General features: G+C 39.5%; 1 protein-coding gene across 5 annotated transcripts in view; it reads left to right on the top strand.

Annotated features, from left to right (window-relative positions):
• Nucleotides 1–1,211: 1,211 nt before the first annotated feature.
• The window catches only part of FHIP1A (FHF complex subunit HOOK interacting protein 1A), an 87,220-nt gene continuing 62,300 nt past the window's right edge, over nucleotides 1,212–26,131 (top strand). For 2 of the 5 annotated variants that reach the window (XM_050337878.1, XM_050337875.1), the window contains exons 1-2: nucleotides 1,212–1,383; nucleotides 16,464–16,586. The gene's annotated coding sequence lies outside the window, so the exon portion shown is untranslated. Of the gene's footprint in view, nucleotides 1,384–1,553; nucleotides 1,735–16,463; nucleotides 16,587–26,131 lie in introns of those variants that run through there. The other 3 variants (XM_050337876.1, XM_050337873.1, XM_050337877.1) reach the window with 2 other exon arrangements.

The raw sequence follows: 26,131 nt of genomic DNA, 5'->3' as shown, positions 1-26,131 counted from the left end.
ATCTAGTTCCAACCCCTCACCGTGGGCAGGGATATCACCCACTAGACCAGATTGCTCAAGGCCCCATCCAGCCTGCCTTGAACACTTTCAGGGATGGAGCATCCCAGCTTCTCTGATCAACTTGTTGCAGTGCCTCAGCACCTCTGAATACGTAACTTTTCCCTAACATCTCATCTAAATCTCTCTTCTTTTAGTTTAAAACTATTCGCCCTTGCCCTATCACTACCTACCCATATAAAATCCCCTCTCCCTCATTTTTATGAGCCTCCTTCAAGTATCACAGAATCACAGAATTGTTAGAGTTGGAAAGGACCTCTAGAGATCATCTAGTTCAACACCCCTGCCAAGCAGGGTCACCTAGAGCAGGTGACACAGGAACGTGTCCAGGTGAAGTCTGAACGTTTCCAGAGAGGGAGACTCCATGATCTCCCCGGGCAGCCTGTTCCAGTGCTCTGCCATCCTCATGTTGAGGTGGAACTTCTTGTGTTTTAGTTTATGGCCATTGCTCCTCGTCCTGTTGCTGGGCACCACTGAAAAGTGTCTGGCACCACCCTCTTGGCACCCACCTTTGAGATATTTATATGCATTAATGAGACCTCCTCTCAGTCTTCTCTTCTTTAGACTAAGCAAACCCAGCTCCTACCATCTGTCCTCATAAGAGATGCTCCCAAATACTGGGAAGGCCACATTAAGGTCTCCCCAGAGCCTTTTCCTCTCCGAAGCTGAACAACTTCAGCTCTCTCTCAGCTGGTCTTCAGAGGAGAGGTGCTTCAGCCCACTGATCACCTTGTAGCTTGTATCATTAGGGAATTACCTGTAATAACCTGTAAGATCGGGCTAGATTTAAAACGGTACTTCTGCCTTGCGGGTTTTCCACGTAGGGAGAAACAGATGGCAGGAAGCTTTCTTAGTTACAGGGGCACCTCTTCTAAAGTCGGGGCCTCCTAAACTCTCCTGGAGGGGGCCCGCCGAGGCAAGAGCAGCTGCCCGGCAGGGGCCGCGGCGGGCCGGGCCTCCCCGGCAGGTCGCGGCTCCTCCCCGGCGCTCTGAGTCACGGCCCGGCCCCGCTTGCACAAACCCTGCGGCCGGTGCCGAGCGGGCGCCGCCCGCTGTGAGGGCGCGGGGGGGCGCGGGGCAGGATGCCCGCCCTGAGGGGACGGAGGCTCCGGGGCGGGCGGGCGTGAGGGCGCTCCCGCCCGAGGGACTAACGGCGGCCTCGCCGTCCCGTAGCGGACGGCGATTTACCTGGCTGGCCCCCTCTCTCCCTCCTTCCCTCCCTCCTTCCTTCTTTCCCGGAGCCGGTCGTTTCGGCGGAGAGGGAGTGGAGCCCGCCTCGCCTCGCCCCGCCCTGGGGAAACTTTCCGTCGCCGCTGCCCGCGCCAGGTAGGGGCAGGTCCCGGCGGGGCGGGAGCCGGGAAGGGGCGGTGGCGGTGGGGACGGGCGCCGGACGAGTTTCGGAGGTGTCGCGCCACCGCTTGGCCTCGCCGGCGGGGCGGGACGGGACGGGGCGGGCTGTCGGGCCGGTGTCCCCCGCAGCCGAGCAGCTGCCGTCTGCCGCAGGGCCGCCGCGGGCTGAGGGCAGTATATAGGTCACTGGAAGTAATGCCCGCCTAATCCCCTTTATCTTTTTTGGCTCGGCTTTTCCGCTGCTGGTTTGTGGGGCGACCCTGGGCAGCGTTGGTCGCAAACTTCTGGGAGAGGAGCCGGGCTTCGCGCAGGGCTGCGAGTGCCGAGGTGAGAGCGTGGGATGCGCACTTTCATCTCCGGGGCGGCTTTTTGCTCACCAGTGTGACGCCTCACAGAGTGCCAGGTATTCCTGCGTGGGTCTGTCAGCCCCGTGGCCCTGTGCCTGGGTGGTCACTTCGGGTTCGGGATGCTGATTTAACAGGCGAATGACATTGATTACTTCTTTCTCGTTGCGTCACTCGCCACAGTCACCGAAGGCTGCTTTGGTATTTGCTTTGGATGCAAAAAAAAGCCGAGGTCTCGGCAGACTTCGGGGCCCTGGTAACTGGAGAAGGCAGTGCGCCCTGGTAAAGTGATTGCTGTGTTGCTTTCTCTGATCTTTGAGGAACTATTCGCAAGGTCACGTGAACCTGTCCTGTCGCCCGGGGTGGTTGGTGGTGACTCGGCATGGGTTTGAGCTGCTCCATGGGGACAGGTCCGTAGGTGCCGGCAGGTGCCCGCTGCCTTGCTCAGAGGCTGTGCCTGGGGCCAGCCTACCGCTACAGGAGTTCGCCAGGTTGGGGCATATGGTTTCTTGTAACTGAGGAATGCTCAGGCACACTTGATAGTCTTCGGAGATTTTTATTTCAGTCTGATTTTCCTCCTCTTCCCTGGGGTGTATGATTGGTTTTCTGATTAGCGTTAACGCAACTCATACGGTGATGATAAGAAGAAAAAAATGCACGAAAATGATTGTATTATTTTATATGCCACCTTACTGATCACCTTACTGATTGAATTGAAAGAGACTTCAGAATCTGGCAGTGCCCTCCCTCTCTGCCTAGGTATTTTCTCTTGATCAGTGTGAAACTCTGATGCTGTGCAAGGGTTTATAGTTGAATTTTCCTTCTGTACAACAGTATTTTTATTCTTCCTCATTGCAGTAAGAATTCAGAGCCTCATCTTGTTAGTGGACAAACATGATGGTTTTTGTTTTGTTTTCATTTTCAGAGGAAAAAGGGAGTGATAATAAACTGTCCAAAGAGATCACTCACACCCCAATAAGGTAGTAGTGTTAGGTCATGCACTACAGACCTACGTTTCTGGTTTGTGCTGGTTTCATGTCCTAATTTCCAGAAGTAAACCGTTTAGAGAAATTGTTGTTTGGAAGGGTTTCTAATACCTGAAGAAGTATGAGGGTTTTCACATTATTTGTGCTGCCTTACTTCTGGGCTGTCCAGAAGACAGAGTCCATCTGATCTGAAACTAATCTAAGAATTGGGACCTCATGCTGTAATTCGTTTCTTCCTCTCTGGCTCTGCTTTAATGAACTTGGAAAGTCAAAGAGAGAAGGGAAAGACAGAAAAGCTTACAATCTGCTTTGTAAAGTATAAACAGTTGCAAAGGGCAGGATTGTACCAGTGAGATATTGGTGTGACGATGGCAGTTGTGAAGCTCATGGAACATCCAGATGCCTTTTTCTCTTAGATGTCTCAATCAAGACAAATGTTTACAACTGACTTCTGCTAACAGCTATTTTGGTCTATTTATTGACCCATGGTGACTGACTACATGTGCTTTGAAAAAAAGTGAATTGTATTAGAATGATGAAAAATGTGTGACCAAAGCTCATGGAAGAAACTTAACTTTAGTACATACCTTTTTTTTTTTTCCCCCGCCTAACTGTGTCTCATTATATGGTGGTGATGGTAAAAATTGGATTGTGTTCTCTAAGGGTTGTTTTGGCTTTAGGTTGAGTTTTTTGTTTTGTTTTGTTTTCCCCTAAATAGCATACAAATCTTCATAGAATCTGAAACCAAGAGAACCAAAATTGGCGAAACTACTGCTCACGTGGTTTTATTTGATCCTTATGTGAAACTGAGTTTTAGAAATTATTATAGATATATTTTCTCTTCAAAAGATTATGCTAGTGCATTGATACCTATTAAGCTTAAGTCTTCAGATTTACAGTCTCAGTACCATCTGAAGCATCAGTTTCTATGTTAAACTGTTCATTGAAGAGTTATCAAGATTACTTTGCTATACATAATTTTAAGGGTTTTTTTTAAGAACTTACAAATGCTGCTGTTCCTTTTTTGCACATCTTTATTTATTAGTATACAAATGCTTCTTTTTGATGCTTGCAGAAGGTTTCATTGCAAAGCATTTTCAAATTTTAATTAGTCTCATGGAAGTCTTGTTTAGTTCTTTAATGTCCAGAAGTCAAGTTGCATACTTGACTTCTTAAAAATGCAGGTTTCCACATCCTGATCTAATATTATTGTGACTAGTAGTTTCCCTCCATCATGAGAGAGGCACTTTCTCTCTCTCTCTCTCTCTCTCTTTCTGTTCTCTGGGGCATATTTAGTGTCATTGATATGTTTGTGGTGTTTGTTATGTGCTGCTGAGAACAAAGCTTTTGTGACCTCTTACTCCAGTCATCATTTTTAGTAACAGTTTCATAACTATATTTTGGGCTACAGACACTTAAACTGCAAGACTCTTCTCAAACATGCTGACTTGGCATTGTTACCTTACTTGTGGTCTCTTCTCAGCCTAATGGGATAGGTCAGTCTTGCACTAAATAACTGTAACCCCCCCAAAAAAGAAAAAAAATCATATACTCTATCCCTATTAGAATAAGCCCCCAGGAAAGGGGGCATCAAGGAAGGCTATTGGCAAATAGTGCTTTTTGTCCTGCTTTTGGGTGTGTTTCAGGTAATGTAGTACAGAACAGCAGATGCCTATACTTTAGGTATGTTGTGTGGTTTAGCATACTTTAGGTATGCTGTGATAGTCTTGAGTAAAGACAAGCAACCTTGGGATGCTTCCAGAAGAGGCTGCAAAGGCCTGGACTGATCAAAAGGTGGGCCACAAATGACCTGGAGTTTCTGACATTTTTTCAGTCCTTTTTGCAATCCTGGCTGTTCAGTAAGAATTTCTGTACCTTTAAAAACTCAAACAAACACCTTCCAAGGAGCCGTACCTTTTCCTAATCTGATTAATTTATTTGGAAAGTAGAGGTAGAACTTACTGTGTCACAGGTAGCAGGTCAGTTAGACCTGGATCAGGTTGTTGAGGCTGCACCTCAAGAACCGTGTCTGGTTCTGGGACTCTCACTACAAGAAAGACATTGAGGTGCTGGAGTGAGTCCAGAGAAGGGTAACAAAGCTGGTGAAGGGTGAGTCTAAGTCCTATGAGGAGCAGCTAAGGGACCTGGGATTGTTTAGCCTGGAGGAGTCTCAGGGGTGACCTTGTTGCTTTCTAGAACTACCTCAAAGGAGGTTGTAGCCAGGTTGGTGATCAGCTTCTTCTCCCAACCAGTGACAGGACGAGAGGACAGAGCCTTAAGCTCCAAGGGGAGGTTCAGGTTGGGCATCAGGAAGCATTTCTTACCTGCAAGGGTGATAAAACATTGAAATGGACTGCCCAGGGAGGTGGTGGAATGTTCAAGAAATGACTGGATGTGGCACGTAGTGCTCCAGTGTAATATATGTATACACACACCAGTCCATTTTAAAGTGCCAGCTTAACTGTGGAGGTGCTGTGATGTCAGCAAAGCATTCACCAGTTACAGTTATTGTTATGAAGACTGAGGAACTTTTGCAAACACATCTTTGCGTTACTTTCTCTCTTAGGCATTGATTATGAGACTTCCTCTTATTATGGGTAGGTATCTTGCAGTCAGTGACTTACTGATAGTGAGCTGAGAATGCTTTCCATGTTAACCCACATGGCCAAAAACTCCTTGTGAGAAAGGTGATCCTGAGGGGCATATCCAGGGGAGGCAATTCCATGTGGAATGAAAACAGAACAGGTAAGGTAGGAGCTGGTGACAGTTGTGATAGAGGCTCAAGGCGTGTGAAGACATTACCTAAGAATGTGTTACCTCTGGTATTTAGCGGGATTGCTTTTAAAGAGGAAAGTTTGGAAACATGACATGAATATAGCAATTGGCACGCACGAGGCCCAAGATGTGCTTGGGTCTTTGACTTGTGCTACCTTTGAACTAAGTAGCATCTTTTCCTAGCGGTTGGAAAATTTGCACTGAAATTTATTGTGTTCCAAACTGTACTGGCTTACCATGGGTAGCGAGTTACTAGGAAATCAATGACTTTTTTTCTTTTTTTTCCTGTAAAAAAAAAAAAGAGGTCAAATTGTGATGTAATACTGAATTGCCTACACATACAGTAATGTTAGACCATGACAGCTAATTCTGGTCTAATCATGATTAGCATGGTAGTGGACATGTTATCTGCTTTTGTGTGGGGACATATATAGATAGATTAGTGCTAAAAGTGTTAGGTGAATTCTTACTATGTAGTTTTTTGCCACTTAACTGTTGAAGCATAGTCAAATGTTGTCTTCTCCCCTTGTACCTCTACTGTAGTCTCCAAACAGTTAGACAGACAGTTTTGTTTATTCCAACATTTGCATGCCTTAGAAGAACTTGTCCATTTTGTTTAAAAAAAAAAAAAAGGACAGAAAAGCTGTGTGATACTAAAAACATGTGCTAGGTTCTTTGCATTAATAACTGTTACTGAAAGACAATTGTGCCCATTATCCTTGTAATTCTAGATAGTTTTTACAAGTTACCTGTATTGTATATTGTTGGGGGGTAGGATTTATTTCTGTGAACATTTCTACATAAAAAGACTACTCTAGCAGTAGTTTAGTTTGCCTGAGGAACTGATCAAGTGATGGATGCCGGCAAAAGAGCTCACAGTTAGGATTTCCTCATGAAAGTGAAGAAAATAAAGCCTTCAAAATATTCACAAGACCTATATGCCAGTAAACTACTTCATTGTAACTTAAATTTAACTGTTGGCTGGTTTTTTTTTTTTGCACTGTGCAGCCAGTTGCAGAGTTGGACTCCTGGAGAAACAATCTCACTTGCATTCACAAAATCTTCTGTAAAACCTCAGATATCGCTGAGTAGGAGGAAAGCAAATTTTGTATTTTTGAGTTAGTTTTATTAAAAATTAACAGTAAATATAGTTGTAATAAATAAACTATTTTCACATATTTGGGGTTTTAGACACACAAGCCAAAGAGCTACGAATGAAAAGCTGCAGCCAGGTCCAAAGAGTAGCATGGGTTGTTACTGAGTTGTGTTAACTCATCTTGTTGTGGCAGGCTCCTACCCTAATGCAGCACACCTGAGAGAGAGAGAACTTGGCTTGCTGCTTCATCACTGTATTTGTCATTACATTAAGAGTAGTGTTTCTGTAAGCATGTATATCTGAAACATATAAGGGAAGAAGGGAGCCTGAGTAGAGAGGTGTGCCTTTTATAATTGCAAGTTGAAGGTGAGACATCTGTGGCTTGTTACACTGGACCCATGGGCTTTATTAAACAGAACTCTGCTGTTTGCTCCTTGCACACTTGTGATGCTTTTACGCTTTGCTTGTGCCATAAATGTGTTTTGGTTCAGTGTTGTAAATGCAGTATTCCTGTAAGAAAAGCTATGGAAGATGAAAGCTTCTCTCTCCTTTTGAGGAACTCCCTTGATTTTCAGTGCTGAACTTTGCTGGAAGCGCACACTCCCAACCACAGCGAGATGTGGATTCATTTTGGAAGTGAGGGCTCTGTTGTCTCTGTGAGTGATATAGAATCATCTGAATTCTGGGTTCTCTCCTTTGTGTGCCTGACCAAGGTACAGTGATGACAGGTGCTAAACAGCCAAAAATTTTACTGCTAACCATTAACATCTTCATAAAAGTGTGTGTTGCTCCTTTTTTTTTTTTTTTTTTTTTTCTGCTTTGATGTTGTTCTCAAACTACCCAAATGTCCTTGGAATGCTTTTGGTGTGGATTGGGAATATCAGTTATACTGGGACTCTGAGTTTCAAGGAAGTAATGGATTTACCTACTTTGTTACTTTGAGGTGGTCTTCCTTTTTTTTTTTTTTTTTCTTTTAATTGTCCATTTTACCATTCAGTACAGGGAAGCATAGAACACATAGTCAGCAGTATGTGCCACAGGATAATTTCCTTTCTGAATTGCTGACTTGCATTAAGATTAATTATGCTTGCCTGCTTGGAGTGGTTTCAGGTAAACAATTAGAAAGTTCTTTATCAGCTTCTTGAAGCATATTCATGGGATGAGGAGCATGTGAAGTGGAAGTTTGAATGGAGGAAAAACATGGAGGGCAGAAACTGATTCGCCCTCACAATTATTCTGTGCTTAATGTTTTGGTCCCAGCAGTGTGAACAACACCGGGACTCATTACTGTGAAGTGGCTGCCAGATAACACAGAGGTTTTTACGTCTGTCAGTGGTTGCATCTGCTTTCAGCATATTTTGCTGCCATGATTTTTACAGTGGTGATGTTTGCCAGCAGCATTGCAGTGCTTATGGGTTCCTGACTTGCTAATGTCGATACAGCAGAACACACAGTACTATTGAAATGTTTTTGCGAAATTCCCTTAGGCTAAATAGAGCTAAGTTTGGATTGCTTGGATGCCAGTGGAATGTTTGGACCTGAAGAACTTTTTTTCTTCTCTCAAGAACCTTTATTGTTGGAAAAAAATAAAATTAAATATTCAGAGAGTAACAACTAAGGCAGTTTAGCAAAGACTCCAATTTATAATGCATGCTATTTGCAAGTTTTATCTTTTTCTAGTGGTGTTTTTAGCAACCTGCATGTTAGTAAAGTGAGTAGATCAGAAACATTAACCCAACATTAGGAAGGGCAAGGGTCCCTACCGAAGGAAGTGGTAATACTCTGTGTTAGACTTCTGTAACTGAGGGAGCACACAAAGTTCTGGGCACACAGACCTTGGCTCTGCTGACACTCAAATCAGCTCAGTTAAATCGGCTGAATTATTTGAGTTTTGATGTCTGTAGAAGCTATCTGAACCCTTTTCCAGGTTTTAATGTTTCTTTTAGTCTTTGCTTATAAGAAAAAAAAATGATAGCAGAATTTCTGGCCTGTATTTGCATAAACTTTTCCCATTAGCCTTCTGTGAAATTCAACAGCATTTGAATTACTTTGTGTGCAGATACATCTTAAAAAGTTAAATGAATTAAAGATGAATGACGTTACCTGATTCTTCCTCTTGACAATTTAAAATTCTAACATGATAACGATGCCTCCCATTTCACAGATGTTGTATTAGTTTAGGAAGTGATAAAGTATGCATAGCTTAAATTCAGTACTTGCTGTGCATTGCATCATTACCATAGCAGGTACATGTGCCAGGATTCAGTAGGTGAAAAGTTACTGTTTAAATTTTAAAAAAGCAGCAAGTGTGGGAGCTAAAATTTTGTTGTGTTGGCAGCAAGGCATATTCTGTTACTAGTGTAGATTTGTACTGTACATTTGTACAGAGTTTTGGCAAACATTTAGAGTAACAACAGCTTAGATTTAAAAGAGGCATCAACTCAGCAACATTGCGAGAGGACTCAGCATTGGGCATGATGTCAGGAGATAATGTGATCTAAGCAGTTATAATTTCAAAGTACATTCAGATATTCTGAGATAAAAATATTATTTATTTAAGTACAGGAGTATTGGAGTCTGTGGCATAAGAGCACTGAGAAAACAGTTAATGGCAGAATAAATAAAATTTTTCATTCTAAATAATTCTACTAAAAGTCTGTCCAACTAAAAAGGTAAAGAATATTGATACTGTCTTGGTAGAGGTGACTGAAGGCTGGCAAATCTGGGAAATATTCTGAATGAGTGTATTTGGGACGCCTAGCAGAAATCATCCAGATCCAGGATTTTAATTATCTAGGAGTGTTGTGTAGGAGGTATGATGGGATGCAGGTTTCTAGTAAGTTGTTGGAGGACCTAAGTAAAGCTTTCCTGATGCTAAATATTGAAAAAAGCAACCAGAAGATAGGCACTTCCAAGCTTTGTTATAACCAGAAGATAAGTGACTTGTGTGAGAGTGAGCAAATGAGAGTCGGAGAAGGAGGACTTGTGCTAAAATAAAACAACTGGATTTTTAGAAAAGCAGACTTCAGATGAGTCTGGCTAACATGACTCTTATCAACTAGTTGTATGTTTTAAGAGAAAAAAATACTAGGGGAATATTGTTCCTTCAGGAAATTATGCTAGTGGCAGAAATTGAAAATATTCTTTTACAGAGGAAAATATGAAAAGTAGTGAGAGGCTGTCTTGGCTACTAGTGAGCTCTCCGACATCAAAAACAACAAGGAGGGAAAGGAAATCCCAGCTGGACTGCCAAGGACAAGTGTAAAAATAAAGCACAAGCACATATAGTTAAAATGCAACATTCAGAAGGGCCAACTCAGAGAGAGTAAGAAGAAATCATTATGGAAATAAAAAGTTAGTAAAAAGAAAGCCAGGAGAAGTTTGCTTCTGTTTGACAAGTGGAGCTGTGGACACATAATTCAAAGCAGATTGAGCTCTGTTGTTGGTTTGGTTTGGTTTGGTTTTGTTTGGTTCACCTCACCTTTAATAAGAGATACTGAGACTTAGAGGTGAACGTGGTGTCCAAGGCCTGTGCTAAAACCCTAAGCTGGTGTGAGGAAAGTGTGAGTTTGGGAGCATTTGGATAAGTTTAGGTTTAAAGTGTTTAAAAACACTACTGAAAGGGTAAGAGGTGGCTGATGTAATCCCTGAGCTGCTGCAGTCACTTAACTCATGGAGAATACGTGTAATACTGTGCCACTGAGAAGAATGGCTGTAGTGTCTGTCTGTACAGGTGTCAAGGGTGAGGGGGAAGTCGAAATGAGCTGTTGTAGACTCAGTTATTTATCTTTGATTATTTGTTCGAGTATTTTTCCTGGGAATTAAGCCTTCCTAAAGCAGCAGAGGATGACAAAGAAATAATGAGTAGCCCATATGAGAGTTTACTTTTAAGATTAAACCATGGTAGACAAATGCAGTTTCTGTCTCCAGAATGCTAACAAGAAGAGGAGCAGTTGGTCTCTGATAGCTTGACTCTGTGATAGAAACTGTAAAAACTTCATTCTTGCTAAAGAATTTCTGGAGGAATTAACTGTGGGTAAGTGCTAAACTGCTTGAAAAACATTGTTTTCTCTAGGAATGGACTCATGAGATAGTGTTCTGGTGTAGGGGCATGGGGGTTTTATGTATACATATGAAGGATTTATGTATTTTAAGGGATGACAAGAATCAACATTGTTATATAATTGTAAAATTAGAGAATATCATACCAAGAAATTATCATAGAATGATTGAATTCTGCTCTTAGAAAAGTTGGTTGTTTTTTTTTAAATAGAGCCGGTTCTCGGGTTGGGGCTGAGGTTTGTGTGGCAAAAGAGCCCCACAACACAGTTGCTTACTTCAAACAGAGCAAGGCTTCTTTAAAGTAATTTCTGCCTCCTGGCTTATGGGAGCAATTGGAGAAGGCCAGAAGGACCAAATGCTTCTCCCTGAGGCTTGCTTTAATAAACATTAAGGACCTTTCTAGTTCTTGGTGTGGGGTTCTGTGACTGCATCACAAATGCGAGAAGTCATCTCTGCAAGTTAAATGAAGTAATCTCGTCCAGCCAATGTTGATGTACAGTCCAGTTTTGAAGATGGAATTAATTTAAAAAGGAAAAAAAAAAAAGAAAAAAAAGTAACATGAACCTACTGGAGGGAGTCTGGAGGAGGAGAAGCAGTAAGAATACCTGGCTATCTGGAGGAATGACTGGATGAACTGGGAGCTGTTGTTTTAGCTTCAAAGAAGAGACGGAGGTAGTGGAGACATGAGAAAATGAGGGTTAGTCTATGTGTATGAGATACATGTGTTTTCCATAATGGTCTGCTTTCTTTCCTTGGTTGGTAAGATACTTTTGCATTGGAATATGTTATCTGGAAAAGTTGTGTATGATTTTAAGAACAGGTGATGAAAGCAGCTGCGAGTTGTGACAGAAATGTGATGGAATTACCATGGCATAGGAGTGATGATGTTGAAGGTGACTCAGGTGATTTTTTTAGCCTTTTACTGTATAGGGGAGATGGTTATTGTGGTGCAACACCATGTGTAAAATCCAGGGAGAGAGCAGAACTGAGAATTCATTTTCTCACTACCTCTGCTCTTATTTCTCATTGACAACACAGATCCAGAAGATATCAAAACATTATACCTCTTTCTTTATTTTTTTTCCCCTTTTCACCGTTGTGGAGTAGATGAGCGAGACTTGTAACTTCACAATATTGTGGCTGTTGAAAAATAGCTAGAACTCTCTGTTAGAAGGTAATAATATGAAAAAATGACTGTGGGCATGCCTATACCCACCCTGGCTCTGTGAGAGCAAATCCTAGAACAGACAGTGCTAGGAAATGTGGTGTGAAGTTGCCTAGATTAGCTTCAAAAGCAGTTTTGTCATATTTGTGTGGCATTGCATCCAAGCCACTGTGGTTTTATTGCTTCCAGGCCTGTGCTAGTCTGCTCTCTGCCATGCAGAGTTAATCAGCTTGTGTTCTTGAAAATTTGGAAAACTCTCTCATGTAATCCTCTGTACGTTGTAAACAACCCTCTATTGTGCTGCCCTTGTAGCCTGTGTTTATTTGAGTACACTAATTCTTTTCCTTTAATTAATTGTCCAGTTACAGCCCAAAGCAGAGGTGGCTCTTTGCTGTGTGAGATTTCTTGTCCAAATGACAGGGATAACAACAGTGACATTAAACAAAGGTTTTGATTTCAGTTGCATGCTATTGGGCAAAGCTGTGAATAGCAGAAGAAAAACAAAGATTTGAGGAAGTCCTGCAGTCAACTAATCTTTAAATCAAAAATAAATAGGCATATTTTTATGTAAAGTTAACAGTTTAGGAGACTTTTGGTTTGTTATTCACAGAGGGAAATTTCCCAGGATGTATCACTTCTATGACATGTTCTTTCTCTTAATTCATGTGTGTATGAAACAGGGACATACTTCCCTCTTAATATTTTACAGTCCATCTGTTGTTTTTGAATGCCATATATTGCTGCTGGGAGTGTTTGTATTGATTCATATATCTGTGGACTGTGGTTGCTGGGATTATTTTCCTGGGCTTTCACATGAAGTGGAAAGATAAGGAAAGCAATTTGAATTTCCCAAACCACAAAACTATGCATCTTTCATAATATCTAGCCTGGGTAATCGTGTTGGTTAAGATGCATGGGATGCAGTACAGTCTCCAAGGACAACTTTCATCTCAAATAAAATGCAGTATAATCCTGAGCTCAAAATTAATTGTGTTAAAAAAAAAAAAACAAACACCAAAAACCAGAGAGAACTTACAAATCCTTCAAAAGGCTTTTGCCATTCTTAGGATGGTCCTGGCAGCCTGTCTGTTAAAAGAAAGTTTGACATTCTGCTTTGGTGTGGGCTGAAGAAACACTGAAGATGCCCATCTGTTAGGATATGATGATATCGAGGTATAAAGTAGAGCATCTTAATTTAGGAATTCATTAATTGATTATTTTCGTGTTATAAAGATTTTTAATATACGCACCTTATCACACTCATTTTAGGACAGAATTTCAGGCTATCCAAGTAATGTAAGATGAGATATATATATTTTCTGATATTCCTATTATGAATAATGTGATTAATATGAATAATATGAGCCAGCAAAATATTATAAAAATTAATATCAATCATATGAATCAGAAAATATTACATAAAATATAACATTTTTATATCTAGTTCAAAGTTTTTGAACAGCTCCTCCACCATTTCATATTTTCCTCATCTGTCTCAGTTTTCAGAAATCAGAAGGCAGAACCTTTTTGTGTTTTCTCTCTCTGCCTCTGTTCCCTCCTCCCTTTCCAGGATACAGAATGCAGATGTGTGTTATTTTTTACCTGGTGTGTGGTGTTGCTTGCTTTCTTTTAAAAAGCTGTGTATTGGATGCAAAAGCAAAATATTTGCTCTTCCAAAAATATGTTACATAAGGTAGGACTGTGCTTGGCAATAATGGTTTATCAGTGCCTAGAAAGAGAGCCCAGTGTCAGTGTTCTCTGGAGATAACAATGTATTATTTTCTACCTGGCAGTACTGAACTGGTTATACTGTGTGATGAATATAACTCTCCTGGGCCACAAGTACAGAAGCTCTCTGTTTAATTATGACTATGCTTCTTTAATTTAATTACAGCTTTTTTAAATTAAAAAAAACTGATTTGAAATTGGAACGTTTTAAATTATTCAGACGCTTGTTATTTCATATACTAGACTGAGTCTTCTTTTGCTATCAAACCTAAGGTGCATGCTTGTGGGTTTTTTTTGGTTTTGTGTTTTTGTTTGTTTGTTTTTCAATGATTTGGGAAGCTAAAGGCTCCTAGGATCTGGAAATTTACCAGAGCTTGGTGCTACGGTTTCAGATCCAGTTTTTTTTATATATGTGTGAGCAGAGAATTGATCATTCCATGTTCCGAGTTCTTTCTCTTTAAAAACTGCACACTAATTGCATATCACAGAGAAATCTTTTGTAAACTACAAAAGAACTTTTGTAGACTACAGAAGAACAGACCTTTGTGATTTTCTATACTGCCTCAGTAGTAATAACAAAGATTCACTGAGTCAGTCTTGCAGTACTTTGAAGCTGAAACACTGAATATGTTAGGATAATATGGCACCACTCTTAAATATGTGTAGACTTTGACTCTGGGTAGGGGCTATTTCTCCTTTTTTTTTTTTTCCCCTCTTCCTCTTTTATGTTCTCTGTGATGGGCTATTTCTTATGTAGCTAAAAGGAAAGGAAAATGGTGGGTTGATCAACTTGTAGACCTCAACCATGAGGTTGTCATTTAGACTATACTTATTTCATTATGTGAGTAACAGTAGTTTTTAAGCTATGCTTCAAATTAAAGAAGATAAATCCAAGAAGAAAATTATTTAAGCTAATGGGCAGCTTGGTCAAGAACACAGTTATAGGCTCCACTTAAAAATGTACACAGCTAAGTGATAAAGCAAAACAGAAATGGAAAGACTGTATTTAAATCAAACTAATTCCAAATCAAACTTGGAATGACCAGATGCAATAGATGTAGGAAACAGACAGGAGAGGGTTAGGTATTAATTACAAATTATGGGAGTAATCTCCTTCCTGTAGAGTCCCCACTCAGAATTATTTTGAGTAATAAGAAAATATATTAAAAATAGCATGGTTTAGTGAGTTAGTGTTTTGTGAACAGTGTTTTTACTACCTCAGTGATGCTGCACACATCCTCAGGCTGTGGAAGCCAGCTAATAGTAACAAAGGCCATATGGAATGTCAGCAGAGAAAAACATACGGAGGAGTTTTTGTGAATCTCTTAAGGATTTTTATCTCCAGAGAACTGTGCAATATAATACCTTTCTGAACCGGGGTCAAAGTAGGAAAAGACCAACAAACTTTTTTCCTCATGGAATTAAAAAAAAAAATCTCAAATCTCCACATGCTATTTAAAGGGCACTTTAACAAAAAAAATCCCAACCCATAGCTCATAACCTTTTCTGGATTCATCTGGTTCCATGTTAGTGAAAGGTATTTATTTTCTTTTTTGTTCTTTAGAGTCACAGGATGGAGTACGATTGTATTAAGGGCAGGAAATGTTTTAGAGATTTCATTTGGAAATTGGCTAGTTTTTAGGACTACCTCTTTGTTTTAATAGAGGCAGAAAATGATGTTAGAAGACATGATGTTATGAGATTTCTAGTTGTCTCTGTGGAGAAATCTGATGTAATTGTCCCTACAATTCAGGAACATAAAATGACACGGATCATCTACCCTAGCCTGTACTGAAACCATGTTATATTTGTGACCTATAAACTCAAAGTGTATTCCTGTAAGATCTTAATTTTCAGATGTTTTGTTCATGCTACTTTGATGAGAAAACTGTTTAAGAACCTGGTTTAAACAATGAATTCTTGGCCAAAAATTAGGATGTTTAAAAAAATTATTTTGTCCCTTGATACATATACTTTTTTAACTTTTGCATGATTATTTTTGGCATACTGAAAACCTTCAGAATTTTACCTCCTTGCTTATAAGAGTGAAAAACTGACAGCCTCCCAATTTTGAATTTGTGTAGTCTGGAGGAATTTCTGTCAGACAGGTTAGCAGGATGTCTGTAAAATCAATTTTGAATGCTAAGCACTGTGTAAATGAACAGACACCCTTTTCATACTTGCATTTTTCTGTATGTGGGCAGCCTTGTTGCATGTCAAATGTAGATTTAATATGAATGACTTCAGTGTTGACAGAAAGGTGTGGATTCCTCCTTCTCCTTTGCATGTGTTTAGCTTGTTTAACAAGATGTTGTTATGATGCATTTCTTGTCTGAAAAATGAGTTTTGTAATCAGCTTTTTGGCAGTGTAGGCAGGTTTAGTATTCAGTGTAATACCATTTTTTTTCTTTTGAGTTTTATTATTTTTTTTCCCCCCAGTGGTTACTTTTTAGCCAGAACAGTTTCTTAGCTGCCCCAAACATATTCAGTGTGTGATGCACGAGCATTTTTGAGATACAGCATGCATGCAATTGTTTTTGAGTTGCAGCAGTGAACGGAAGGCAGTAAGGAAGGGAAGTGTGGATTGCTTCTGCAGTGGTGTGGGCTCATAGCTGATGATGTCCTTGGTGTTTTCAAGGGCTTCTCACTAAGGTATTGGTGAAAGGCCTCAAAGCTCTGACCTTGTGTGTCTGGACCTGTCTCGTGCTGTGAAACACACTCTGTAACTGCTTTTCTTTTGTATTTGAGATTTTATCATCTTGTTCTCTTTAAGATGATTTTGGGGCGTCTTCCCCCCTCCCCCCACCCCAAATATTGTTCAGGTGTTGGGCAGTCACTTTCTGTTAATAGAGAATGATAATTTTTACCTTTCTACTTTCTCTGCCTGTCCTTGTTTGTAGTGGAAAGCTGAATGCTGCTGAAAGGTGTCAGCTGAAGAAACTTTAGTTGAAGATCATTCACAAATGGAAGAGCTGCCAGAGCAAACTTTTCCTTGCTGACCTGCTGACATGCTCTAATTGCAGGTAAGATAAGTGTGTGTATGTGTGTTAGTTCAGAGCAGAAGTCTGTTTGTTGAACGGTGAGCTTTCTGTTTGCAATTATTTGGGTGTCAGGTTTGCATTTGTCAGTATTTGCAGTTTGCTGGGTGTCAGGTCAGTTTTTGTGTTATGGACGCCTGTCCTCTGAAAAGTGGCCTTGAGACTTCAGACTTATTTAAAATGTCAGATAGAGTCTCCAGCAGCACTGAGTTGCATTTAGACAACATGGACTCTGGAGCATCCTGTCAGTCTCTGGTGTTTCAGTTCTGTTTGTGTCCACGCCTGTACAGTAGGACAATTGCGTAATATTCCTGTGGCAGCCACAGTAATTGCTTACATGGGAAATGAGTATACAGCAATCATCAAATGCACTTTAGCTGTCCCTTAGTGCCCTGTGACTTCTGGAAAATAATATTATGTGACCTGTATACCCTGTAAGTCAGTGGCAGATTACCAGTGGCATGCTGACGAGAACCTGACAGCCTGTAGCAGGATTTTCTTGAGTTGGCAAGATGCCTTTTTTTTTTTTTTCCCCAAATATTTCCATGTTGTTTGGACTGTGGGATATGAAATAGTTGAAATGCCTGTCAGATGAAGAATATACGTTTTCTATTTTAGTTCTGACTCTTAACAGTTACAATGTAGAATACGAAAAGAGTTGAAGGAGGAAACACTTGTCTTCTCCAGCTGAGTTCCAAAATTGAGCACAAAAACTTCAACAAAAACCTTTTTCAACAAAAACCTGAAGAAAGGGTAGAGGCTCCTAGGCTTTGTTTTGTTATTGGATCATCTTACTCCGTATTACTCTGAAGTGAAACTAGTCAGCTGAGAGATGAAAATTCAGGTGTTTTCCCCGACCTGATCTACAAGCAGGAGTGTCATTTGGTACTTGATGCAACATTGTATATGTGCTTTGTTTTTATTAGATAAGCTGTTTTACAAGGTGAAAAGGGCTGAACACTTAATGAGTCACCTTCCCAAGAGATGCTTATTCTCAGTTTGCAAAGGGACTGATGAAAGGGCATGCAGTAGGGTGTGGTCTTCAAAGCCTGACTTGGCATCATTTGGGGAGGAGATGTGGGTGTTAATTGCAAGATTGTCATAAGGAAGTTGTGTGCAGGAGAGAAGCCCAAGCTAGCTAGGGAGGGAGCCTGACGTGTGGGTGTGAAATGAGTCTGGGATTAGTACAGGCAAGCTTGAAATCATAGAAAATCTGACAGTGTGTTCAGTTTCCAGAGTTGGGTTTGTTGGATCAGGTAAAGCATTCATACCAGTCAAACAACATTAGAAAGGGGAACAAATATGAAATGATACTTCACAATAACCACTAGTTCCTGGGTTTTATATATCCAGGTTTTCTTTGAAACTGATTAGAAAATACATGAATAGCTGGTAGATATTAACTAAATATTAACTATCTGGTAAATTCTTGTGCCTTGTTTGTTATTATTAAAATGCCAAACACTTTATGAGAATGGACACCATCTTTCAGAAACTGTTCATGTGTCAGGTGTCTGGTCTTATCCTGCCCCTGAAATGATGCATACTCATGCTTCCACCTCCTTTTTGATGGAGTTTGTTGCAATTCTTTAAGCTGATGGGAGACTGTTTTGTCAAGTTGGAAATGAGGATGTTATTCTTCTCATCCTAACCTGTGCTGCTCTGTAATGATTAGGGAGGCATCTGTTTTTGCTTTAACAGCTTGTACAGGTTCCCGAAGTATCATATCAAAGTATCTTCAAGAAACTGAGGGGCTGCAGATACGCTGATGCTTGGCAAGTTAAGTATTTAGAATGTTATTGTTTCCACTCTCTGAAGGAATTAATTGGCAACTCTGACAGGTTTGTAAACCTGTTTTACTAAATGCAAATATTAAAATGGTTCTGAATGTCAAGCCTTGTCTTAAAAGCTCAGTTAGCAGGGTGTTTGTCCAAGAGAACTGCATATTCTGAAGACTAATGGCACCATGTCCAAAATTTTATGAGTATCACCTTTTAGCTGTACTGAGCTACAGCTACTCCATGGTTCTCTGACTGCGTGGAAACAACTTTGGTTGCTGAAGTGACTATTTCTCAATCAGTTGTTGTAGGTAAGAGTTCTTCAGATGATTTGTGGCATTAGAACTTAATATCTTGCACAATAAAGACAAGTCTGTTTCTTTCTCCTGTGAGAAGACAAAAGAACAACAGTTGTTAGTTTAAACCAGAGTCCAGTCTCATTCTGTAGCTTCATTTATAGCAATGTACAGCTTTCAGTTAGCTGTTTCTTCTTTCCTTGACTTAAAATCTAGCTATGCAGTCACTGATGGCAGGCAGTGACCTGAACCAACACAGTAATGTGAATTTTTTCTCTAGTTCTCATTTGGTTCTATTCCATTTTAGTTTAACTCGTCAACTATAGTAGTATGTTTGAGTTCCCCTTAGTTTAGCTAACAGTAGTAATGAAAAACAAATTCTGGTTTCTTAATGTAAGAGCTTTAGTATCTCATCTAAGATTGATAAGTATCTGTGATTACCAGCTCTAGTCCCAACTTGTATTAAAACCTTAATGTTTTTTATCAGAAAATATTAATGCATCTGAAATAAGTATGTTCTAGTAAATTTTTGTTTTCAATTAAACTTTTCTAAGTAAGACTTTCATAGATTCAGGTTGGACTTTCAGAATGAAAGAAGACACTAAGTAGATAAAATTGCATTAGTTATATGCAGTATCTTGGGATCATGCTTCTTTTCAACTGTATTCTTCCTGTCTTGTGATGTGGGTTTTTTTTGGTTTGTTGTTTTTTGTTTTATTTTTTTCTGATGGCAGTTTGTAGGGTTTTGAGTTTGTTCTGATTTTAAAAAAAGCAGAACAATTTTCCTCCCCACTCAGGCTTGTGGGGAGGAAAGTGTCTTTTCCGTTTAGCAGTGAATTTGATCTTAGGAGCAGTCCAGTAAAAACTTGGTTACTGTCAGTTATCTGAAATGAATATTATAGAGGAAGATACCACTCTACTGATGTAGGAAATTTTTTAACTACCTTGAGCTTCACAAAATATTAATATTAATAGAAAATAGCTATTACATGATTTATATTTTAGTCTTTCAAAGGGTTCCTCAGGCCAGTTGCAGGCTACTTCTCATGGCCTTCTTTAGGAGTCAGTGATGTTCTATAAATAATTTAAATGGTTCTTATTTCTAATCTTTCATCACTATATACTAGCATACAAATTTGCTCTCACTGTGATGCTGAGGGAGAGGTCTGTAAGGGACACATCTACCTGGCTGTTTGCAGAAGTATAAAGATGTATACTTTGCTTTCAGAGCACATAAGGCTCTTGCTCTTCCTCGGCTCAAGATAAACAAGGAAAAAGCTCATGTGAGGTATTCATTGCAGAGTTTCAGGGTATGTCATAAAGAATGTTTAGTCCAACATCTTGACTTACTTGTCATTGCTTGTGTATTGAGTTCAATTAGGTTAATGCATATTTTACCCTGAAGAATGAAGCACAGTGCAGGGAAGTGTCTAATGGCAGGTAGAGGCCACTGGCGTGAGGATATAGAAAAGTATGACAGGTTCTCTTGTAATAGTGACAACTGTTTTTCTAAACTTTAGTCTTATTGAAATAAAAATAGCAAGTAGTTACTGTTCTAAAATTGGCTGCCTTAGTACTGAATCACCTTACTACTGAGTCAGTGTAAATTGTGCTTGGTAGCAGACATATGAAACCTAAGGGAATTTGTAACCATTCTTAATGAAGGCAATTTGGTAAGCTCGGTGTTAGAAATTAAGAGATTTTATGATAGACCTAAAGAAACCACAAAAAGCAAACCAGGAAAAAAGGGATTATGTTTTTATAATAAAACTGAACATTATCAACATAACAGTTTTATGTTTATTTTGGAGGAAAAAACCACCATTGTGAGGGCAGTTAACTTGGAAGGAAAAAATCATGTTAATACAAAACAAAATTGCAGAACAAAGTCTCGAAGAATTAAATTCTCAGTTGACACATTTTTCTGTGCATCATTGTTCTTTACATCCTAACATATTTTAAAACAAAAAGCATTTTAGCATAAAGCTAGTGTGGATTAATTAAATTGTTTATTATAATTTTCAAAATATAAACTTGGAATAAATGGAAGAGAAGAAGAGTAAGATATACTGCTAATATATAGGCCTGTAAGAACTGATTGAATTGGAACGCTAAATGTTCATTAGGTCTTTGTTTTGTTTTTGCAATGCTAAAATCTGCTGGGCTGAACAGAAATATATCATTGAAACCTCTCTGTAGCTGTTGTCAGACATGCTTCTTGTTCATCAGACAAGCAGTGAAGATAATGAAGTTCAATGTATTTGTTGTATATGGAGCAGTGGGGATTGCTGAGGGTTTTCAAGCTGAGCTGTTCTTACTATAAGATTTGATGGAAGAGAAGGAGGCAGGAGAATATGTGCATAGTCCCAGGTGTGTGGTGGTGTCTCTGGCCATGTGCACTCCATGGGCTTATTTAATAGTCTCTTCATTCTGTAAATTCAGTGGGGTTTGTCTTTTTCTTTTAAAATAGTTTAAAAAATCATATATGCCTTTGGTAACTGTCATGGCCTGTAAAAACGAGTTCTTTAATTTGTCACAAATTAACACATGTTCAGGAACAGAGATGGGAAGAAGAGTTACCCAGAGGAGGAGAATGCAGGATACATGTTCTGGGTGTCTAAATCATGTATCTGATACTAATGTTAATTTTTTTAAGGACTCTGTGTTTATTGAATGTTTCAGAGCTATGAATGTACATTGCCATTTATCTCTCTGGTTTCCTGAGAATTTTTTTAAAACTCTGGTTTGCTACAAATAGAATTGGATTATAATGAAAAAATAATCTGTCATCTAATTCGAGGGTACTGTTGGGCTTTTTAAAGCAGCGTTTGTGGCCTTTGTTTCATATTAAGTTCAATGTTGTAAAATTTAAATTGAATATTTCTGATGTAAGTCTTTTAAAACAAAGATCTGTACTGTGTAAGTATAACATTATTTGGGTAAACTTTTTTGCTACCCACATTAGATTAATGAGATTTTTCTGGCAGTGCTTGGGGTTTAAAGTGAAGAAGTTGACTGGGTAGTAAAGTAACTGATCCCATTGCCATGTGCACACTCAAGGCTGCAACATGCAAGCTAAGCAGAATACTTATTTCATCCTAGTTTGTGGCTCTGTTAAATAAAATAAACTGTAACTTAACCAAGAAAAGGTGGAAGTGATTATATTAATATAATGCATTCCTTAAAGGCACTGGTTACTGAAACTAACGTGTAGTTTGGAAAATGATTTATTGTAGTATTCTTTTTATGTCCATTGAAAGCTTCCCCTTTCCTCCAGTAAAGTGCTGCAGTGTATTTTATATCCAGGCTGTTTTGTTGTAAGCTCCTGCCATGTATTCTGGAGGTGTGCAGCTGACTAGGCTCAGGTTTTGAATTTTTTTTTTCAAAGCTTGAACAGAAACTGCTTTATGAAACATATGAGGGTTTTGCCTCTCTTTAGTAGGAACCTTATATTCAAGAGGAAGGGAAAATGCTTCCCTGGATTCTAGGTGTGGCAAAGACTCAGTGCATGACAGTATGTGAATGTATTTTGGTTGAATCTTTTGCTAAAGGGAAAATCTTTGGTGACTGCCCACAGAAGGAGGCTGACCTGAAACCATATTGCAACTTTCACCAGAAGTCAGTGTTGTAGATAAAATTACTGTAACTCATTGACTTGATTTGCATTACTCTGAGATTTACTTTACTAATTTCAATATTTTGTTTCAGTGAAGAGCTGTTGGTGTTTGTCAGTTTAATCACTGTAACAATTACAATCTGATTGCTTTCTGAAGCAGTTTGGGATCCTTCAGATATAAAAAGGGATACTAGAAAATAACTTGGTCTAAGTACCACTTAATATTGATTTTCTTCAACAGCATTTCTCTCACTTTATAGCTGTTGTTCACACTTAATGGCTACCCAGTTATACTGAGAAGACATGGAACAACATCATTGGAAACCTCCCACCCCACAACTCTATATCAGGATGTTGATATTTAATCATTCCTAGTTTTTCTGCTTGTTTTTATGTCTTAATGAGCTTTGCTTGGGTTGAGAGTTTGTTCTCCCTGCGCTGAAATTACTCTGCAGATCTGTAAAATGTTGCAGATTCTCAAGGGCCTTGTGCAAAATACACTTTCTACACACCAGCAACAGAGTATTACTGTTGTAGGGTGTGCTGGAGAAGAACCTTCTTTTCAACTTCATGGCATCATTGTTCAGGTATACCCTTGAGCAACCAGTTGCATTTGAAGACACTGTGGTAATGAAGCTTTTACATGTGAACTCAGTAACTTTAACATTTAACTTGCAGTACAGTCTTTAAAGATCTAATTACTTATGTTGCAATTTAAAAAACAGACTCATAAAACATTCTGACAGGAATCTCATTCTGTGGGTGATTCTAATGAGTAAGTAGGCTACAATATGATACTGGGCAAAAAATGTGTAGACTGATATTTCACTGCTTTGGAAATGTCATAGTATGTTCACTGAATGTAAGAGAACATTAAAAAGTCAGAGCCTCATCAATTTATGAAGGATTATAAATTATGATAACAGATGAGGGGGACTTGATAACCAAGGAAATCTTTCAGTTCCAAGTCCTAATGAAGGTCGTGACATGGAGAAAAAACTTACAAAAGCCAAAGTAATTGGAATATTTCTCTTCTGAAAACAGCTTAGAAACTTAAGCATAACTTTTTGCTATTTGTGAATGGCAAGACAGAAACTTTATTTTGCTGTTAAGGAAGTAATGGTAGGTGTAATCCCAGGAGGAAGTCAAAAAAGTATTATGCCTGAGGGGAACAACTTCCGTTCCTGCTTCTCTCCTTATTTTAAGGCTGTAACGTTATCTGTGTTTTCCAAACTGTCAGCTGTACAGCAAAGTGCCTTTTAAGGAGGGAACTAACATCTTTTTGTTGGTGCCATGGTAGATGCATTTTGGAATCAGTTCCGTCCATACCAAGGATCTTTGAGGCTGGGACAGAATAGATGAGAAGTTGCTATATCCGCTGTTACTTTTCTGGCCAAATAGGGCCAGGCACAGCCCTACTTTTAGCTGCTGGGATGGGTGAGATGCAAACAAATCTGCTGGCCTCCAAGGGTCATGTTCAGCTTGGAATTGGCTAAATGCAGAGTTGAAGGCTTAATTTTGGAAAAATAAAACAGGAAGGCAGTCTTTGAGAAACAGAATTCTTTTAGTTCCAGAGAAAAGGATGTGAAAAGTTTACTTTAAGAAATCAGGGATTTTTATTAATTTATTTGCAAAAAGAGATTATTTTGGGGGAATGTTTTGAATAGTGATCATGTTCAGTAGAGCTTTTTGTCCAGTTCTGCAAACATTTCATATTTTGCTTGCTTACATCTCCTTTATCAGTTTGCATCCCTTACCAGGGGCACAGTCGCTACCAGGCCAGGGAATATTTTTCTTGCATTTGGTCAGTTCAGAATGAGATCTGGAATCTGGTGTTTCCTGACATTTTGAACATGTTTGCTGCTAGTAAATTTGAATTATTTTAATATTATTACAGAAGAACTGATATATTATCAATTACTGGCTGTAAATCTTCAGAATTTGACTTACTGGCTCTAAATAATCAGTTATGGTAATAAAAATTGGGGAATAATTCTAGGAGCAGCAGGGCTGATAGTCTCTGTACAAGGTGGAAGCTGCACAGCACCCTCAGTGGCTGTTCCCAGTTTGCAGTGATGGGAGCTTTCTCCCTTCTGTTTTAGTCTTGCTAGAGCTGTTGTTAAACTGATTTGATTTGTGACCCAAACAGAAAGTACAGAATAAATGTGCTAGGGATGTGGAACAAGGGATAGGACATCATCCTCTTGGGAATTGTGAACTGTTCTGCTGGTTCAGTGCATCTTTTGGAGCAATGTTTTTAGTAAAAACTTACCAGCATCTCTCTAGGCAACTGTTTTGTCCTAGAAGGATAGAACTAAAATTAAGATGAACTGCTAATCTCTGAGTATTAAAATGCATAGCATAGAAAGCTTTGTTGTGTCTTAAAATGTAAGACTGTGGCTGGATTCTGTTTTCTTTTCATCGGTAAATCTACCTTAATTTCACTGAAAGTCAACCTAGCAGGCAGCTGGAGAGAAAAATTCAGGCTGTTTAATGAGGCACTGTTGAAGAAATCCAGTGAGACAAACTAAGATGAATGAACATGTGGGAAGCAACTACAGTCAAAGAGAATAATATGCTGCATTTTGAGAAATATAAACAAGTAGGAGGGTGGCAGTAAAGTGCTTGCACAGAGTAAGCCAATTGCCTAGAGCTGGGTACACAACAGTAGTTAATCTAGGAGATGAAGCTATTGTCCCATTGCACTGCTTTCTTAAAAGAAACCAGAAGAACTTGTCTGGCACTTTTGACAGGCAAGGTGGCATCTGAATCCGTATCATGAATGACCCTGTTCAGAAACTGTTGCTTTTCCTGAAACTGGAGGGGGCAAAGGGGGGCCAAAACAGAACAGAAAACCGTCAACCAAACAACTGAAAAACCACCCCAAATAAACAAACAAACAAACCAACCCCAACAAAACCCAAAACCATACCAAAACCAACAAACCCTGAGCAGAGTTACTGATTCTCTTCTATGAATGCTTTGGTTTTTTCTTCTATAATGGAAATTTTTTGGTTGTCTGCATGATTATCTTAAAAATATGTACTCCAGAAAAACATTTGAACTGGTATAGGGCAGTGTATCTTACACCTGTGTCTTCTAAAATGCCAGGTGGGGAGCTCATGTAGGTGCATCTGTGTTTTTAAAAGTATTTGTTCTTCTTTTTGTGTTGACTAGCATGTTACTAATAATAGACAATGTACTCTGTCAACATGTTTCATTTGCAATGTCACTATTAACTTCCAAAAAAGTTCTTAAGTGTTGTCAAAGCATTATGGGCTTTGAATCTAATTGAGACAAGCCTGGTGCTGGATGCTTCTGGAGGAGGACATAGCTCCCCCAGCGCTCTTCTCCTATCAAATTAGAGAATTTGTGTTAAGTAATATTTTTTTTACATCTTTGTTTTTAAACCTGTATGGTATGCCATCTTAGTTCAGTCTCTTAATAAAATGTTCTGTAGTAGCATACAAAAGCAGTAAGCATCTCAGGATGGAGAATAATTGTCTTCGAATTACCTATAGGGGAGTGGTTGGAACAAATGATCCCTGCAAATGGGATTCCCACTTACCTAAGTGATGAGTGAGATGTTCCACAAGCTTCCCTCCCCTCAGCATGCTCACAGCTTGAACAGAGAGGGCAAAGATACGATGTTATTTGTGCAGGTGACAGCTTCTACACCTCCAAATTGTGGCCCAGTTGAATATTAAGCATTTTATACGACGGGTCGCCCAATCTGTGATCTTCCAGTCACCCTCTTTTTAAAAGAGATCAGTGTGTACTTTTCCCATCTCCGAGACTGTTTGAGCAAACATCCATTAAAGGCCTAAGTGTTACGAAGTT

Source organism: Myiozetetes cayanensis, unplaced genomic scaffold (assembly GCF_022539395.1).
Source record: "Myiozetetes cayanensis isolate MyiCay16 unplaced genomic scaffold, myiCay2020 scf7, whole genome shotgun sequence".
Lineage (NCBI taxonomy): Eukaryota > Metazoa > Chordata > Aves > Passeriformes > Tyrannidae > Myiozetetes > Myiozetetes cayanensis.
The sequence above is the reverse complement of the archived record's forward strand: the minus strand, read 5'-3'. Positions and strand labels throughout refer to the sequence as shown.